Genomic DNA, 13,665 nt, shown 5'->3' on the forward strand with positions numbered 1-13,665 from the left:
CCACACACACACACACACACACACCTGACATAACTCTGTGGTTTCAGCTCCAACCGGCGCGGTTCGTCGTGGTGAACACACACCGTGTTCCTGCCTCAGTTGTCATTTCCACAGCCTGTAACTTTCAGCGCCAAACATTTTCCCGGTTCAGATTTTCAAACAGCTGCGGCGCACCGAGAAGGAGTCACATGACTACATAATGACGTCATCAAGGCGTTTTATTAATTGAGTGTTTTCTGTTAATTTAAATGTATTTTTCATCACAGGTTTCTTTTTTCAGTATTATGATTATTTCATTTATTTTGTATACTTTGATATGTGTTTACTGGAGTTTTTGTTTTTATTGTCTTCTTGTGGGCGGAGCCAATGACTCTAAAAGAGGCTCCACAACGTTAATTATTATTTACTTCAATAAAGCTGTTGTTTCCTGCTGAAAAGTTACTACTTGTTTTTTTGTCTTATTTTGAGTGTATAAGATATTTTCACTTAAAAACAAAATCAAAAATACACTGTGTTTTTGCAGTGTACTTACCTAGTGAGTCAAACAGAAAGAAACCTACATGTAAATATTTACAGGCTGATGGGATGTCTTAGTAGCAGAGAATAAGCAAAGATTGTCAATTTTTATTTGAAACATACTATCAAAAATAACTGCCACAAAAGCTAGTTTTGTCCAACTTGCTAAATCAGGCTAAGTAAGGATGTAAACTACTGATTGTCAGTTAAATGTTTAAACACAAATGTTGCTGCAACGTTCTTTTTGACAAAGATGCCCTTTTTCCTCATCCTGGATTATTTCTTGTTTTGCTGTTTCTGTGGAGAAAAAGCAGCGGTAACACCATAGAGCTGGGCAGATTTGACCAGGACCCCAATATGGAGGCAATACACCAAACATCGTGGCTCGTTGTTGGTAAAGCATTCACTAGATAAGAAATCATATTGCCTCCAAATCTTATGATCAACACTCCCATAATTATCAGGATGATCTTGAAAGCTCTCCTCTTAGCTTTATCAGTTTGCATCCTGTCTTGAACTTTTTTACCTGGAGGCTGACGAATCAGAACGCAGAGAATCGAAAGGCTGCAGAAAATGACAGTGATTAAGCAAAGTCCCATTATGGAGAACGGTAGAAGGTTGAGCTGAGTGTACTGTGTGAACAGCGCCACTCCACCAATCCCCACAAAGCACTGCTGCCAAATGACTGCAGTGATGATGTTTCTGATGCGGGTTCCCACGGCCTGCCTCAGCTTCAGGTAGGTGATCGGTCGAACCACAGCCAGGTAGCGCTCAACACAGATCAGCATCGGTAGCAACATCTGGGCGTTCCAGGGAAACGAGGAAATATATATCCCCACTATCTCCATCCCTGGCAAATTCATGACTTTGGAGCAAATACCAAGAACTGCTCCAAGGACTCCAACCAGTTCAACGGCGGCCATGTTGTAGGTGAAGAAGTCAGAGTGACCCATGACCTTTGAGGTGGAGCGCTGCGGTTTCCACCGCTTGAATCCCAAACAGAGGACGACGACAGAAAGGGGGAAAACCAGGCTGACGTAGATACAGTGGTACGCTAAGCTCATGTATGTGGCGACAGCTGAGGAGGAGCATCCATATCCAGGGTCAGACGTGTTGAAGGGCTGAGACACGGAGTCGTTAGCGGAGGGCAACTGCTGGGCAAACATTTTCACACAGGTGAGGCTGTAAAAGACGGAGAATCAGAAGAGAACGAGAGGGACAAAGACATGTCAAATCATTCAAGGTGGGGACTAAACTTTCTTTTTAGTCATGATGGAGAATCTACAAAGTGCAACAACAAGGTAACTGTATGTATTCATGTTGGGGAAAAAGAAAATAAATACCTGAATGTTGATAAAGTTACTCTGTGTTTAATGGCTGAAATTTTTACTTATTGTTTGGTCTAAAATTCACTTTTTGTCTTGATTTGTAGCAACTGCAGTGATTTAATGATATGCTTTTTAAAAACCAGTTTATTTCTTGTATGTTTTGTAATTCTGCAAATGAATTTAGCTGATTTTATATTCTTCTCATTTGCAAGCATTGTAATTTCTGCAGCTTCTCTGCATCTGCCTCTTTCTTGAAATGGATGACTGACTAGGTACAGGAAAAATTAAAGAATAAAAAGTCAAATTATGGCCACCCACCCCATTCATCTCCTCTCTGGACAGATCAACACATTATCGGTCATAAAAATAACCAATAATCAATATCATAAAAAAACCTGATGTGATTTAAACTAAAATGTCAGAATAATCTGTTGATTGGGGAACCACAAACGTCTGTAAAGCTAAAAATAATTAGCTCTAACTAATAAGAAATAAACGGTTATAGTATGTTAGTTGTGTTGTGGGTAATTTGCCTTTTGCTTGAATTTCTCAGTATTTAATCAAAAGTTATAGACTTTTAGTAACCTTGACCAGATTAATCAACTGAATATGGATTCCCTTTGCAAAATAAAATTAAAAATGACTCGTTTGGTGTCTAACACTGAAATTAGTAGAACAGACAGAAGCCTACCTGACCAAAGACGAGCGCAGATGGTTTCCTGCTGCAGCACGTTGCTTGGTTTATACCCCCTGTGCAGCCAGACGCAGGTGTTTCAAACAAACACATTGTAATTTCTGCGGTTTGTAAATTATTTCTGTCACAATGTTGGAGCTCCAGCTGAGGCCTCAGAAGTTCACAACCTTTTCATAATTATATCCAAAGTACAACTACGTCATCATCCGACTGAAGCAAAACTAAAGCAACATTGATATGTTAATTCCTATAATAAAGATCTTATACTGAATTATTCTGAGTATTTCTTGCATTACATTCATACCTAATAGTAGGTGAATTATTTCAGCAACATTTTGAAATGTAATAACAGCGTCAAACACTGAAAAACGACACCAGGATGTTAGCATAAAACTTGATCAATCAAGATAATAATCCTACAGAAATAACCAATCACATTATAAAGTAATAAACAGATCAGAAAGAGATTTCAGCTGCGTTTCATTTAAATAAAGGGAATAAAGTTCTGGTCCCTTTGTATGTTTGTAAGTTTGGTGGTTTAATACCAAACTTTCTATGAAGAGCATCGACTGATTTATGACCAAACGTTCATTTGTAAAGGTATGAGTTTCTTTGTGTCAGCTCTGGCTACTGATTGAAAGTAAATTTGCTCTAATCTGCTGCTCCTGTTGTTCTGTGACATAGAAACTAAATTCTAGCAGGAAAAGGGCAGAATAACATTTATCATGTTTAATTAAAAAAAAATAATGATGCACAGAGAAAAGGAAGAAACACAAAAGTGAAAATTGAAAGGAAAGCAATTATAACAGTGAGCTGGAATGGAGAGGGAATGCTGGGGAGGAAGATGGATGGATGGATGGATGGATGGATGGATGGATGGATGGATGGATGGATGGATGGATGGATGGATGGATGGATGGATGGATGGATGGAGGAACATCAGCAGGGAAACCAGACTGGAGAAAAACTGCAGGTAGAAAATGAACAGAAACTTTAGGATGTTTTCAGAAACAGAAAACTAAACCTAGAATATTATGAATATAGATGTTAGAACATTTTTATCACAGTTTTGATTAATATTCAGCAAAAGGGTAAAGCCTGAGAAAACTAGCATAAAATAAAGTTTATATTAAATCTGGAGTTTGTAGACTTAGGAAGAGGCAATAAGCAATTTATATGTCATTGTCAGCAAATTTGAAATATAAAAACAGTTTTGCTATAAGCACTTTGAATTGCCTTGTTGCTGAAAATGTGCTATATAAATAAAATTACCTTATCTTACCTACCTATAATTTTACATACTGTTTTGGAGAGATTCTTGCAGTCAGTCATCCTTTTTACTTTTGTTAGACTCACTGCATTGAACTGGTTCCCAGATAAATCTTATAAAATGTTTTAATCTGAGAACTTTCTGCTTTCTATTTGCTCATTACTTGCTGATGCTACAGGTTTAGGAGACAAATGAATTATTAGTCTTTTAAAAGACTAATAATTTTGGCCTCAAAATGTCCAAAATCTAACTTTATAACTTTACCCAGTCTGCATACTTATTACATCTTTGTTAAATCTAAAATTTGAATGTCCTGCAAACTGATTGTTTTGCAAATCAAATGTTTCCACTTTGGAACCTGATTTATGCTCTAATTAAATCCATCAATAACTTGATTATCCCTTCAGTCCCTTTAACACAGCAGAACCTTTTTCAGTGATTCGGTCTGAATGTTTTCTACTGTTTTATTTAGATTAAGTTCACAGTCACAGAGGATTTGTTCCTGGGATCAAACTCATCCATCATTTCATGCAACAGGCTGACATGAAATGACCTGCAAACAAAAACTGCTGCCATTCAAATCAGATCAATCTGCATGTATCTGTGCTTGTGTGTCAAGACTGATGCAAAAATCCAATTTGCTTGCAGAATAGAGTTTAGCCACACAATTATTTTTGCAATATGCAAAGTCAGAGTCGAGGAGCCATTTGTCACCTTGACAGTAAAACACACATAAACTACAACTATTTTGTATTGACTAAATACAGAGGAGGTCTGCTGCAGGAGATGAGCCATAAAAGGAAACAGCTGAGAAAGTGAGTTTAATTATTACAGAATTATTATTTTAATCTGTCAAAGCTGAATTATTAAACCTGACAGTTGCCGTCCGCTGCATTTTTTTTGTTTGATGACTTTATCTGTCTTGTGGAAACAAAATAATTTTCTCCAGATAATTCCTTCATAATCATAAGATTAGTAGGGCAAAATGTATTTTTCAAAAATGTGCTGAAAACGACAATGATTTCTCTCCGTAAGTAAGTTTAATTATTCTCTTTTTTCTTGATTCATGTAGCTTCGGTCCGTAGCAACAGGCAGTGGATCAGCTGTTACCAGCAGCACCACTACCAAAATATTTATTTCTACATGATCAAAAAAAGCTTCACATTTCCATGTTGATCATTACAGACAGAAAAATGTTATTTTCTCAGCAGTGAGGTCATTTTATGTAACTTAATTGCTCACATTTTCCAACACAGAAATAATAAATATATTGAAAACTGTGGTTGTCATAAATGGTTTTTCTCCAATAATCAAACATGTCTGCCGATCATTTGGAATATGATTATTGTTGATTGTAAAATATTTGCATAAACATTCAGGAGTCTTGGAGTCAGAAAATTATCCCTAAATTAGTGAAAATACCAAACTCATGCTGCCACATCAAGCTTTCTATAGTGAGAGTTTACATAATTATTTTCCTTACACCACTTTTCATTATACTTTCAATATATTTAAGACTTTGCAACCTTTCAATGTTTTTTTTTTGTGAGGTCATTTCTTACTAAGTTGTTTATGTTACAGTGATTTTTATGCTTTTTGCTCTCAGATTGGTGGAAATGTCTGCAAACAGCTCAAACTCTTCTGAATTAGGGATCAGCTCTTGCGTAAACTCCAGAGTTGGAATCCTAATCTTCACAAGCTTCACCGTCACCAACATCTTCTTCATCCCGCTGTTCCTCCTCATCTTACACTCGGGCTGGAGGCGATGGAGGAAGCAGCGCTGCGTTGCCACGGCGACCCAGACGAGCCACTCTGACGTCTTCACGTACAACGTGATCCTGCTGGAGCTGCTCAGCATCTTGGCCTGCGGCCTTTACTGCTGCGGCGCCTTGGGGAGCAGCAGAGGTCTGCTGACCGTGGCGCAGGCCATGTTCTCCTTCACGTCGCCCGGACAGTCTCTGTTTCATGTCCTCACTTGCGTGGAGCGTTTCGTGGCGGTGGTCCATCCCGTCACGTACCGCAGTCTGAGACATTCTGGCGGGATCAGGAACATCAGCTCCGGATGCGTCTGGCTGCTGTGCTTCGCGGCGTTGATCCAGAATCAGTGGCTTCGTGGTTCTGCCCTCTTCATCATACAGACGTGTGCCTTGGTTTCCTTCTTGGCTCTCGTCTCTTTCTGCAGCGTCTCGGTTCTTTACGTTCTGATTCATTCCGGGCCGAGAAAGGAAGCCAAGGACAAGTCCAGTGTTGACCAGTCAAAGCGAAGGGCTTTCCACACCATCGTGGCCATCATGGGGGCGCTGTGGTTGAGGTTTGTGGGCGTCCTCTTCTCCAGCCTGCTGACGGATCCCAGACATGCGGACAGTCGCTGTAAGATCCAGTCAGCTGCTGCCTGGCTGACGGTGCCGGGAAGTCTGGTGTTGCCTTTACTCTTTCTACACCGAGCAGGAAAACTGAGCATCTGTAAACACCGAGTCTGAATGAGATCTGCTCTGAATTATTACTTCACTTATTCATCACCGAGTTAGGACCCTTTCTCTCTAAAACAGTCACTTCAATCTGATTTTGGTTTCTTTTAATCATTTTCTGTGAAAATATTAGAAAAACTAATTGATATTTTCTTTGCGATTTGGTAAATTATTTCATCTTTTTATGTGCATATCTGTAAAAAAAAGTATTTAATCTTATTTGTTGTACAGAGTCACTTTTTTCATGTTTGTAAACCAATAAACTCCCTTCTTGTATGGTGTCCCTCAGGGTTCAGTTCTTGGTCTCATTTGATTATTTTAAGCACAGTTCATTTGCAGGTCAAACTCAGTTCATATCCATTAAAATAATGTAATATAAATCATAATCCAGCTGCATTTACATGTCTCCTGTTTTCCCTCTGCACTAAACACTTTGGTTTGAATAAACATCTTTCAATGTCTGCAAGTCATTTAAAACTAATATGCTCTTAAAATAACATTTATATTTTAGGAAATATATAAAATATTAGTGGACTTCATCAGTTCAAAGACACATTTATAATCTGATGAATTCATTTTATGTGTTTTAGTCAGATATTTTGCTCTTTTGGTGCCATAAGCTAGAAGATTGGTCAACAAGTAGCAAAACAACAACAGTGTTTAAAGTATTAGACATAGAATACTAAATATTCACATTGACGTACCGAAGGAGCTCTGCACCATTATCTGATTTACTTGGTGAGGAAAAGGCTGAAAATAATCTGTACATTTTATTCTCAGTAAATCATGTTTTTGTGATGCAACATGCAAAAGCATCAAGTGACGTGAAGTCAGTGTGTTCACACAGGCAGAGGCAGGTGACAGCGGTACGTCTGTTCACACACCTGGAGCACAGCTGAGACAGCGCTATTCACCAGGTCAGTGCTCTACATATGTCTGGTAGTTTTGTGTGTTTTATATACACAGAAAGGGAATTACTAAGATTCACATTAACTCTGATAGATAGATATTTCTGAGTTAATTTCTTATTGTTGTGTTGTTTCTTCCTCTCCATGGGTTCTTATCGTCTTTTTAACACAGTAACGATGTCAGTGAACTCATCAGCCTCCAACCACAGCCTCCTGGCCGTCGACTGTGCCACCGCAGAAGTTGGAGTTCTGGTCAGCACTGCTTTGACTTCCACTAAGGCCATCCTCATCCTCCCTCTCTGCACCTTCATCCTCTACCTGGGGTATCAAAGATGGCGCCTGCACCAGTCCTTTTCAACATCCAGCCACTCTGACCTCTTCACCTACCACCAGGCTGCCATGGAGCTCATCTGGGTCTTTGGGTTTGTTTGCTACTTTTCAGGAGAAAAGATTAAAAACTTGGCTCTGATGAAAGCAGGGCTGAGTGTTACCACCCTCACTCTCTGGGGAGAGATAAGCTTCCATAACCTCACCTGTATAGACTGGTACCTGGCTGTTGTTCACCCCGTCACCTATGTGGGCCTGAGGAGTTCTTATGGACTCAGGCTGAGAAACATCGGCATTTCGTGTGTTTGGCTGCTGTGCTTTGCAGCAACGTCCATTTATGGAACTGTAAACACTCACAACGCCAACTTTACTGTGTTCGGCTTTTTGCCTGTTTCCACTCTTCTCACATCTTTCTGCAGCGTCTCCGTTCTTTGGACTCTGATTCGTCCAGGACCGGCCGATGGAGGCAGAGAAAAGAGGCAGGTTGGCCAGTCAAAGCAGAGAGCTTTACAAACCATCATGGCCATATCCAGCATCCAGTGGCTGTGGTTCATTGGGTACCTTCTTGCCACTGCCTTTGAAACGTCTCCCCTGATAGATAAAACCTTTAGCTGCATTTTCTATGTTAGTGTCGGCTGGTTTAATTTACCCAACAGTTTGGTTCTACCTCTGCTGTACCTCCACAGAGCAGGAAAGTTGTCGTGTTGTTTTTGTGGCCATAAGTGACGAGATTTCTGCAAGAGAGAGAACTTCCAAAAAGTTTCCATAAACAGGCGGATTAGTCACTAAATACGATCGGTTTGAATCAAGGTGTCAAGAAGTAGGTGCAAAAAACAAGGACTATAGAAATACTCAGTTCAAACAAGTTTGGTTTTCCATCAATCAATCAAATTTTATTTGTATAACACATTTCAGCAGCAAGGCATTTCAAATGCTTTACATAAAATAAAAACAGCATGTGACAGTGAATAAACAATTAGAAAGACAAAGAGAATTTTTTTAAAGAAAAAGAAAAAAGATTAAAAAAGATAAAAACATTAACAGTTCAGTTCAACCTTTAGCGATGACTCTAAAGACTCTTTATCCATTCCTGACGCGTTTGCAAAACTTTCTCATTTATTTTGAAGTCTCTGATTCTTATGTTTAATGAAAAACATGCTTTTACTGTTTTCTGTGAATTATTTGACGACAGCAGCTTACATTACTTAGATTGTTCATAAATGTTTTCCGTTGATTTTATTTAGTTGTGAATTCAGAGTGTGGGGAATATTTTATTACTAATTACTAATATTATTAGTTTAGATGTTTAAAGAAGAGGAGGAGGTTAAGTCATATTAACATTATTTTCCACTGCTGGATTTTATTTTTTTCAAGTCACGTCCATTGAATGTGTTTATATTTGTAAATATTGCTGTACTGAACAGAACTTTGCAATGCAATAGGTACTAAACTGCTTATTTAACAAACTGTAAAAATAAAGTTGTACTTTATTTTCAAAATTGTTGGATAATCCATTTAATTTATGTCATCTAGATTGTCTTATGTGAAGCTAAAGTTATTATCTGATGCTGCATTTAGACTCTAAGGTGAACCCAACTGGTTGTGTTATTATCTCTACATGTGGCAACAATATGGAGAGAAAAATGTCATGTCAGAAAGCAGTAAACTTCTTTAGACAGTCAAGTTTATTCTGTTAGTCAGAAAACAGAAACAAAGACACCAAAACTGGTTTAGAGTATTTTATTTGCTGTTTGTTACTTTACAAAGTTAAACGCATAGGTCAGGTTTTTCTGATCTTAAATAAAACATGGTTAGATATAGAAAAAGTTAAAAAATAATAGTGCATGTAATAATAATTAAAGATATAGTTATTATTCATTTACCTACTATTTTAAGTTTTTAGATATCGACAAATAGAAATAGATGCACTAGACACAAAAAACTCATGATTTTAGTGGGGAGTCATGCAAACCAAATTTCTGACAAAGTTAAAATAACAATCGGCTTAAATGTAGCATAAAAAGTCAATGAAAACTAGATTATGACTGAGATAACTCCAGGTGACTGAAATATGATAAAAACTATATAAAACAAGACTAAAACTAAATTATTTGATGATTGGTAAGTTTAAATTTTTATGTTGTGTTTTTTTAGCTCTGATGTTCAAACAAATGTTACTGTAGCTTTAACTGTTATTGCAATAAATACTACAAACTATTGAAACATTTTAAGTTGATAGTTTTGCTGATTATTCAGTATAACTGTTAGCATTTGGTCGACAAGCCAGAGAACGTAGTCATGTGATCCTCAGCCGGACTCTGATGTGTGTTTGCATCCTGGTAGTTTCCCGTTTCTGTGCAGAAACAGAAGCGGTAACACCAAAGAGGTGGGCAGGTTGAAAAACGTTTGTGAAGCTCGTATTACACACTGGAGACTGTCACCGGTCTGGAGTGAGGAGCTCACCATTAGGCAAGCCAGATTCCCTGCAAATTTCAAAAGCAGCACCCCCATAATGATGACAATAGTGTTGAAAGCCTTTCTCTTTACGGGGTCGACCTGAGCCCTGTCAGCACCCCCCGCCCCGGGCGCCGGTCGGATCAGAACACACAGAACTGACACGCTGCAGAAACACACTGTAGCTACACAGAGCAGCGACGCGCAGGCTGGCACTATGCTGATCTGAGGGTGTTTGATCAGAGTTTCTACTGAGAACATGTTTGCACTGCACAGCAGAAAAATCACCGCAGTGCAAATGTTTCTGACACGGAGTCCACCTCTCTGCCTTAGCCTTATGTAGGTGATGGGAAAAACTACGGCCTGGTAGCGATCCAGGCAGATCATGACCGGCAAAAACATCTGTGCGCCCCAGGAAAACGAAAAAATACAAATACCCCAAAACATCAACTCCATAAGGTGGAGAACGGTGCTGAAAATGTGAAGGACGGCTCCAAATATTCCAATCAGCTCCGTGGCGGCCATGATGTAGGTGTAGTAGTCGAAGTGGCTCATGAACGATGCTGAGGAACGTCGTTGTTGTTTCCCCTGCTGATAACCCCAGCAGAGAACTGAGGTGGAGAGGGGCAGCAGGAGGATGATGTGGAGAAAGGTGTAGCCGAAGTAAATGTAGACAGCAGAGATGGAGTGGAAGCACATGTCAAAAAACATAAAGCTGGGAGAGTCAACCAAAGGAGGGAAGGAGTCATTGGTAGACGAGGAGTCAGTCATGTTCCCACAGCTGAGGCCAAAGGAAACATGAAAAGAAACACAAGTTATCTGTTTTCAGAGCCACGACTGAACAAATCACAGCAGTGATGCTCTGCTTTAGTCTCCTGAGCCGCATGCTGCATGCTCTCTGCAACTTCACATGTTAGACTTGGAAATGTTGGAAGCATTTGGAAATAATATTTAAGGAAAGGACATTTTCAATGGCTCCTCACAAAGTCTGTTGTTCACACTTGCTAATGCTAAACACACTAAATCACTAATCCAAAGAAAAACCGGCACAGGGTCTTCAGATCTGTGATGAATAGTCAACAAAGTATTTCAATATGGGTCACAGAAAGTCAAACATAAACATGCCTACCTGCAATGAGCTTTACTCCAAATTTAGAGCGAACATATAATATGTGCTTGTCAGTAGTAAATGAAAAATAAAATAAAAAATTACTGTGAAAGATCCATAAAAACTGACAAAATGTAACTTCTGATTGTAAAAACTTGAAGAATATCAGTTGATTTGAAAAAAATTCTTCAAATTTAATGTAGATACAGCCGAAAACCTTGAATATAATGCATATTACTGGTGAATATTTAAAATAAAAAAAATAAAGCCACATGCATTCATTTTAATAAATTACTTTAGAGTTCATTTATAAATATGTACATTTTCAATGCACAGCTTTTTGGATTCACTAGATGAAAAAACAGCAGTTCATAAACATGTTAAATATGTTTCAAAGATAAGTGGAATAAAAAAAGTAAAATCTTCGGTTGGGTCTGTTAGTGCTTTAAATGTCTGGTTAACATTCACCACTCTGATCCAAACTCACCGTTCAAAACGTCGCTCCATGTTCCAACGCCGTCTCTGCCTTCAAAGTCTCTGTGCTGTTTTTAGACTTGTATGCAAAATATATTGTTGAAGAATGAAAAAAATATCACCTGGGTCATATTTCTGCAAAGTCATAGATAGGGGAAGGCGTAGAGAACCATCAATAACATGCTCAATAAATTGGTCACGCAGTAACACTTCAGCATTAGGGATGTCACAGCTGCCATTAAACTCATCAATGCAAGAAAAAATTATGTTACATGATTATTTTTATTTTATTTTTCTATTTTGATCTTAAATTAATTGATATGTCTTTATGTATATTTCTAATTTCGAGAGTTGGCATCTGTTGTAATTAATTTTACTGCAGTACCAGAAAGCCACCAGTAGGAGGCAGCGTCGTAATCGCTCCAGAGTCTGGAGGGGAGCAAACTCCAACCTCTCCACCTGTTGGGCACCAGCATTGGAAGAAGATGTGGATTGAAGAGAAAGAGGCTGAGAACTTGGAACAGGTGCAGCAGAAACCTGTTTCCGTCTCAATTTTTCATTTTCTGCCTTCAACTGCAAAATTACCTCCCATAACATCCAGCAGGCCGTGCTGTGCCAAGCGGGGTCTGATACACACACATCGTCTTACAACAGGGATAAATGTTGTGGTGATGTCAGGGTGCAGCCATGTGATGAGATAAAATAGAGAAAAAACACAGAGTCCTTTTGTCCATAACAGAGCGTTCCTCATGAATTTCTTGTAACATTTCTTGTCTATAAAAAGACGAGATTCATAGTTTCTTTTATGAAGGACATTTTAGTTCCAGTAGTCTTTTTGTTTTCCACAATGTAACATCAGTTCTCTTTTTCTATTTTTGTATTTATGTTTGTCCTTAACTTGATCTTTTTTAGCACATTACCTCCACTTTACACCAAACTAACTTTTAGCCACATAAACAGACGTTTTTATTCTATTAGCAGATAAACATGTAATCACATCTCTAATTAGTCAAATCACAGACTGTTACCCGTCAGTTCGTCTTGTTGCTCCTCCTCCCTGGTTTCCTCTTGGTCTCTTCATGTCTCTCGTTTGGGTTTATTTTTGCATGACGTCCACTTTAGTGGACAGGTGATCATTTGTAATTTCTCCAAAAACATGGTTGTTATTTGGAAACTACATCAGTAGTATTAGTCTTAATGAGTTGATTGATGTCACAATATATGTTTTATCTGCAAGAGTTTTCTATGGTATAAAGAGGGACTGGATATTCCTGAATGGGTCAGCATGCTTTTTCATCTGTCTGCCATATTGGATTTAACTGCATTTTCTTGCACTTGCAGTGAATGGCCAGTAGTTGGCAGTGTACTGTATGATGAACGACTGACCACTATAGTGGTCTGTGTGATTTTACAAGATAAAAAAAATATATAAACACAAGAAAATTACTTTTAGATAGCTGTTCTCAGCTGTTATGTTTTCTTCATATTAGTTAAAGCTGTCATGATGTAGCAGTTTGTTATGACACAGATAATCTGTGAAAACAATCAATCTTCTCCACCTCCTTCCTGAATTACTATTACTGGTTAAAGTAATGCACCAATCTGACCAAAACAACCAATCAGAACAATAGGACGCTCTTAGCTCTGTTAATTAGCCTCATTCATTCACTGCTATATGTGCTAATGGTGGAGAAGCAACTTATTACAAGAAACCGTTTATCTGCCGACATTGGTGGCTATGCTAAATAAACTGAGCATTTACAGTTTGAATCTGCACAGCTCTGTGCTATGCTAGCTGCAGCACGGCACAAATCGAGGAGGAGGAAGAATGAGCAGCAGATCACAATCTGCTCACCAAGAATGAGCAGAATCTGATTGACAGCACTAAAACTCTCCTGCCTCTGACTGGTTGTTTCTAGCACTTAGAGAAGGCAGAGGAAATAGATTTTTCACAGATTACCTCTCATACCATACTGTCACAACATAATGACAGTTTTAAAAAAAATATGTGAAAAAAAAAATATTTATATAAAAGTGACATACTGCAGCTTTAATTTCACTCAGGAGAGGACGGGTCAGGAGGGACGTGGGCTAGAGCTGCTGATGACCGACTCATCT

This window comes from Poecilia latipinna, unplaced genomic scaffold, assembly GCF_001443285.1.
Source record: "Poecilia latipinna isolate Pla-1442-1.1 unplaced genomic scaffold, P_latipinna-1.0 Scaffold233, whole genome shotgun sequence".
Classification (NCBI taxonomy): domain Eukaryota; kingdom Metazoa; phylum Chordata; class Actinopteri; order Cyprinodontiformes; family Poeciliidae; genus Poecilia; species Poecilia latipinna.